The following is a 7,262-nucleotide window of genomic DNA, read 5'->3' as shown; positions in this document are numbered from 1 at the left end:
TTATGTATGTATGTATATGTGGGGTATGCACATATGCATATACACCGTATGCACATATACATATACACCATATGCACACATATACATATACACATGCACATAAATGTAGATGTATACCTACACATACATATATACACATTTCTCTAAAGAACTTTGAAATTGATTGTGTGATGTGTTAATGTTGTGCCCTCATTAAAGTAGGTTCTGTGTCTCTACAGGCAAAGCATAATTGAAGTAGCTCAAAAGAAATATAAGATGTTCACATTTAGAAAATCCACCCCAAATGTTCACAAGGATGATTTGTGTCTGACCTATGACAGAGCATTCTGAGCTTGTATTGGTCTAATCTGCCATAGTGAGACACACTGTAGCTTGACTCTAATGAAGTGATATTATTTTGGTCATCTTCAAGAACAAAGGAGAAAAAACAACCAATCATATATGTATGTATACACATATACATATACAAATTGTATATACATATACATATTATGTGTATATATGTACATTGTATATGTAGTGTATATATGTGTGTATGTGTGTTTAATGAACATTTTTGGTAAGGAGGAAAAATCACACCTACATTGTATACATGATATGATGATATGATACGGTATGAGTAATATAACAACATATAATATAACATGATTTGACATGACATAATGCTATGATAGAACACAATTTTGCATTATACACTCACACAGAGTACCTATTGAATGCTAAGGTTCACCTGGTTCTTATTTTCACCTTATGATAAATTTGAACTTCCTAACATCACAAGGGTAGATCAGCAAATTTCAACATCTATCAAATGCAAAGGATTACACAGTTGCCCCCAGATTGTGTGTATGTGTAGACATAGAGATACAGATCTATCTATATAGATCTCTATCTTTATCTCTATCCCTACGTAAATATCTATGTTCATAAATAACATTCTCTCTATTCTATCCATCTATCCATCTATCTATCTATCTATCTATCTATCTATCTATCTATCTATCTATCTATCTATCTATCAATATCTACTTATCTCTATATCTGTTTATATTTGGGAAGGAGTAAAAGATTTTCTCCACAATGTGGTAAGCATGATAGTGCTTTGAAACCGTTACTTTTGGTGACAGGATGGAAAATGGTACAGGGATAGACTTGAAAAAAATAAATTTCTATATGAATCATAGGGAAAAAAAGTATAAGAAGTCCATGGGAGTTTCTGTGAGTATATGACATGTTTCCGTAACTGTATTGAGCCATACAGGACAATAAAGCAACTTAACTGCATCTTTGAAAGTTTCATTATTTATGTTACCCTGTGATTTTGGCCTTTAGTAGGATAGTAATGACTGGAATACAGGTCCTAAGGGGGATTAATTGATTAATGAATTCAATTAATTAAATGGGAGGATAACTAAAAACTATAACATCAACATAGTTGTTTATTAGTCTAAAAAGCAGGATGCCACAGCTGGTCCTTCAGAGTGTGTCCTTATGGAGTTTCAGAATATATGTCATATCCAAAATGCAGTAACAAACACCTCTGAAAAGGATTTTTCATGATAAATTTAAAATTTTTCCAAACAGTGATATCTTATTAAATGGCTTTACTTGAAAGCATTTTGACTTTCATTAACATGAAAGACAGGCCACGTGTCATTCCTTTGTGTTCTTATAGTCAGTCCGGAAGCATTTGTTAAGTTTTTACTCTGGAACAGACACCATGTTAAGCACTGTGGATATGAGGAAAGACAACAACAGTAACAATAACTAAGAACAAAAATAAATAGTCCCTGCTGTCAAGAAGCTCATATTCCAATAAAAAATACAACATGCAAACAACTGTGGTTCTTTGCATGTTGTTTCATAGAAAGAGGTAGAGAGAGATATACAGATATAGATATTCCTATGTATGAGGATATATATACATACATATTACACATATGTGTACATATATAGTTTTTACATGTTCTTATATATGTATACATCTATGTATATAATAGATGTATATACATTAACATACACATATATTACATATATACATGCCTATGTATATACAAAGAATAGATTGTAGATCATTTAAAATAGGAGGCTTTAATAACTGGGGGTATGGGAAAGGTCTCCTCCAGAAGGTTAACTTTGAGATGAATCTTGAAGGAAACTAAGAGAGAGGAGAAGAAGCAGAGTATTCTAGATATGGAGAAAGGAGATAAACTGCTGTTTTGAGAAACTATTAGTAAACTAATGTGGCTTGATCATAGACTATATGGAAGGTTAAAGTGAAATGACTCAAAAATTAAAAAGGAGCATGGTTATATAAAAAAAAGTTTAAACTGTCAAACAAAAAGAAATTATGTGGGAGATAATAGGGATCCAAGGGAGCTCATTGAGTAATTTAATGAAACAGTAAAATCTACATTTTTGAAAAATTACTCAACATGGCTGAGTAAAGAATGCATTTGAGAAAGGATAAGGTTGTTTTTGTTTGTTGCATTGTTTTTGACAGGGAAACAAGTTATAAGGCTCTTGCAATACTCCAGGATAAGCATAAAGTGAGGATGATCTGAACTTGGGTTATGGCTATATATGAATAGAGAGAAAGGAACATATATGAGAGATACAAAGGATGAAGAAATAACAAGATTTGGCTATATAGGATAATTGAGAGTGAAAAGTAAAGGATGTTACCAAGGGTATGCATTTGAGTGATTGAGCAAATAGTAGCACCCTCAAGAATTAGAGGGAAGTTTGAAAGAAGAAAACATTTAGAGAGAAAATAATGAATTTTGTTTTTAACCTATTGGGTTCGAGGTTCTTATTAGAAAATGAGTTTGAAGATGGATGATTGCAGCTCAAAGGAGAGACTAGGGATGTATTTATAGATATGAGAACAATCTACATGAAAATAGTAACAACCCAGAGAAGCTGGTAACAACTGAGTAAGATAATATGGAGAAAAAGAAGAGGGATAAGGAAAAAGTCTTGGGATACCAACAATGGTCATAACATGAAAAAAATTATAGAATGCAAGCTATATTAATTAAAACAAAAAAGAAAGAGAAAGAGAAAAGGAGAGAAAGAGAAAGAGAGAGAGAGAGAGAGAGAGAGAGAGAGAGAGAGAGAGAGAGAGAGAGAGAGAGAGAGAGAGAGAAAAGAATACCAGTATCTTACATGATGGGTAATTCTTTGGAGATTATGGCACTAACCATGGAACTGGGGAAAACATGAGTGCACATGAAATAGACTAACATGAATGGTTTTTTTTTACTATTTGTCAGTTCTATATCATAACAGAATTGGAAACAAATTTGAGTATAGAAAAAAAATCTCATACATTTTTGGCAATTGTTTCCTCAATACCAAGTTGTAAAATGATGTGATAGTGACCAAAGCATCATAATTAGGAGAAAACTTTTCACTCTCAAATATAGATTAGCTTAAATAGAAACAAAAAATTATGGCATTTTTTAAACTTGATCTGGGAAAAGCTGAAGAACCTGGAGACACTGAAAATAAGTACAACACCAGAAGTGCTACTCATCAGTGAAACAAATTATGAAATAATGCCAATATATAAATTATATTCAAAAAGATATAGGCAGATGATAATGTAATTTTGATAAGCTTCTTTTGATAATAATATCAAGAATCCAATCAGTATACCAACAATATACCATAAAAATTAGTTCGATAAAGATTGTAAATTCTATAAACATCACATATCCTCCAGTTCTTGAGAGAGGGTAAATTAGCTCCTCAGACACTTACATAAAAGTTCATAGTGGAGACCATGAGGGAAAGGTCAAACTGTCTAGATAGAAAACTCCTAAGGACAATTTTCAAATACCACTAGGGATGAAGTGGCTTAAGGAAACAAATAAAGAACTAAAAAAGCCAACCACACAAACAAACAAACAACTACTAAAGATAACATCAATAGCTAGTCTGTCCTTTCAGTAGAAAGCTTGAGCACTCTATTGCTTGATTAAAGGCAATAAAACATATATGTATGTATGTATGTGATGGAATTCAGGAAATAAAAGTCTATCAGAAAAGAGTTAAAGCTGTAGAAAGAACCAAATAACAATTCAACATCAATTTTTTCTAAAAAATCTAGACTTTAAAGGCCTGAGAAGGAAATAAATTAGTATAGGGAGAGAACTCTATATAAATGGTGAATATTTCTAGTTATCTGGCATATAATCTAAATAAACACAGAAAAATGTAAACCAAGTTCAATGAAAAGAGAAACCGAAAGCTTGTACACAGGTAACATAATGAAAAAACAGAATGGTTACATCAAGGGAGGTTATTAAAATTATAAGTTGTTGGATTGGTTTTGGTTTGGTTTGGTTTGGTTTTGGTGTGCATGTGAGGGATTAGAAAGAAGAGAAGCAAGATAAGTTCTCTAATAATTGGTATTTCAATTACTTAGAAAGAACTTTGTCACCTTCCTACTATACACAACTCTGATCTTATCCTTTCTTAACAGATGGCACTACATATTTATTGCCAAAAGACGAGAATGCCAATGACTTCTACAAATACAGGGTAGTTAAGTGTTTATGTACCTCATACAAAGAATCAATAGCTTAATATTTGAAAATACCTCCAAATCTCATACTATTGTCAATATTAACTCTTGGGGGCAGCTAGGTGGCACAGTGGATAAAGCACTGGCCTTGGATTCAGGAGGACCTGAGTTCAAATCTAGCCTCAGACACTTGACATTTAACTAGCTGTGTGACCCTGGGCAAGTCACTTAACCCTCAGTGCCCTGCAAAAAAAATACTAACTCATTTCACATTTACCCATGAAATTTTGTAACATTTTAATAGATGGCATCATAACAAAAAATCATAACCTCAAAATACAAGAATCAAAGCTTGTCTGAAATAAAGGCTTAGCACAAGAAATCAAATTCATTTGGAAACAAGATGAGACATATCTGATCCCTGAATTCTATCTGCTACTGAACTTGTCCTAAATTGTTGTTGTTTTCAGCAAGCATACAAAAATGGTTTTACATGCCAAAATGTTTATGCAATTAAAAAAATCAATTTACTCAACTATATAATAATCTACTATACATTTAATCAATCAATAAGCATTTATAAAATATTTACTATGTGCCACACAATGCTAGTACTATGGGTAAAAACATGAAGAATAAAATAATCTTTACTAACAAGGGCTAAAATTATAACAGGAAAGATGCAAGTACATACATCAGTACATACACAATAAATACAAAGCATTACAATGTGAGAGGTAGCATGGCATAGTGGATATTGTGTTCTCCTCAAAGCCAAAAAGAGCTAGGTTCAAATCATGTCTCTGAAATAATGATGACATGACTTTGCATAAATCACTTAGCCTAATAGTGGTACAAGCAGCTATTTCAGACTTTTTGTTACAGCAATGGTAACAATACAGAAGCATTCTTACCCAGGCTTTTCTAATACTAATGAAGTCAAAAGTAAATACAAGATAGGTTGGAAAGAAAGATGCTAGTAATTATAAATAGGAAACATGTTTTGGTGATGATTGGGCTAAATTTTGAAAGAAAATATGAATCACTAGTGAGGAAGGAGTATACCTCTGGCACATGGGATAACTGTGATGTTTAAAATCTAAATTGTGTGATCGCCTTAATAAAAAAGCTTCAGTACCAGTCTTTGGGTATTAAACATTTATTAAAAGCATACAGGTATTCACATGGAGTTCAGAAAGTTAAGAAAAAGAAAGCCTACCTAGTCTAGAGTTCCAGCCTGGTCTGGTTCACAGCCTGCTTCAACCACGAACTCACTAGCAAATAGATTGTGGAAGCTTTTTATAGGTCTGGAACAGAGGCGGTTCTTACACACTGCTTCAAGCTGATTGGTTGGCATCCTCCAAATCCATTGGTTCACTGAATTTGAAGGTGTTCTCAAGTTAAGTTCACAGTCTAGCTTCTGAGAACCATACTTTCTTAAGGGCTAGCCAGGTGTGATTACAATCTAGTTAACTTTGAAGTAGACTAATCAGCAGTCAATCACTCTCACTTGATTCAATCAGTTTAGATTAATCTCCAGGTGGTCTTTGAGTATCTGCTAAATCCGATTATTTTATCACATAAGCAATACAAAGGAATGGTTATAGGAGATGACTATCAATGTAAAGAAGCAAAAAGCATGTTTGGCTGAATTAAAAAAGTAGGAGAGGTGAACTGAGTATTATGAGGTCAAACAAATTGGTTGGACCCAGGTTGTGAAAGGTTTTAAATGTGAGAGATGTTATGAAAGTAGAAATGAACAAGAGGTGGCAAAGGATTGATTATATGGGGTGAGGGAGTATATGGAATGAAGGGTGGCAATGAGGTTATATACCTGAAAGACTAGAAAAATGGTGGTGCCCTTTGCAAAAATAGGAAAGTTTAGAAAAGGGATAAGTTTTCAAGTAAAGAAAGTAAGTTTATTTGGGACATAATGAGCTTAAGAGTCTTGGGAATATCCAGATAGAAAGTAAAGAGGAAGAAAATAGGCATTAAATAGCATATACTATGTGCTAAGACCTTTACAAATATTATTTCATTGGATCCTCACAAAAAACCCTTGAAGGTATGTATTTTCATTATTCTCATTTTAGAGATGAGTAAATTGAGGCAAAGAGAAGAAGGGTAAATGACTTGCTTAGGGTCAGATAGCTAATAAGTGTTTGAAGCCAAATTCTAACTCAAGTGCTCCTAACTTCAGGCCCAGTAATCTAACTGTTCCACATAGCTCCCTCCTATGTAGGAATGGCCAAAAGAGAGTTGGTGATATGGGACAGAAGTTCAGGAAAGAGACTTGGCCTGAATCTATAGATCTGAGTCATCTTCCTAGAGATGATAATTAAGTCAACCAGAGATAATAAAGTAAGTAAGAAAGAGTAGAGAGCAGGAGACAGCTGTCAGGGCTTTCGGGAACACTCACATTTAGGGGGCATGATAAGAAGGATGACCCAGAAGTAGAGCTTAAGAAGTGGTCAGAGAGTGTTAAGGGGAACCAGGAGAATCACAGAATGTATCACAAAATCCTCAAAATGAGAAATATGGTAGAAAGGTCAGGAAAGATGAGGAGTGAAGAAAAAATAGCACATTCTATTTGGCAATTATTGACCACTAGTAACTTTGGAAAGAGAAGTTTTATTGAGTGATGAGGTCAAAAGCTAGCTTGCAAAAGGTCGAAGAGAAGATGTGGAGAAATTAATAGAATAATGATTTATCCCTTGGATGCTTTGATGTT

This window comes from Dromiciops gliroides, chromosome 3, assembly GCF_019393635.1.
Source record: "Dromiciops gliroides isolate mDroGli1 chromosome 3, mDroGli1.pri, whole genome shotgun sequence".
NCBI lineage: Eukaryota > Metazoa > Chordata > Mammalia > Microbiotheria > Microbiotheriidae > Dromiciops > Dromiciops gliroides.
This window is presented reverse-complemented; position numbering follows the sequence as displayed.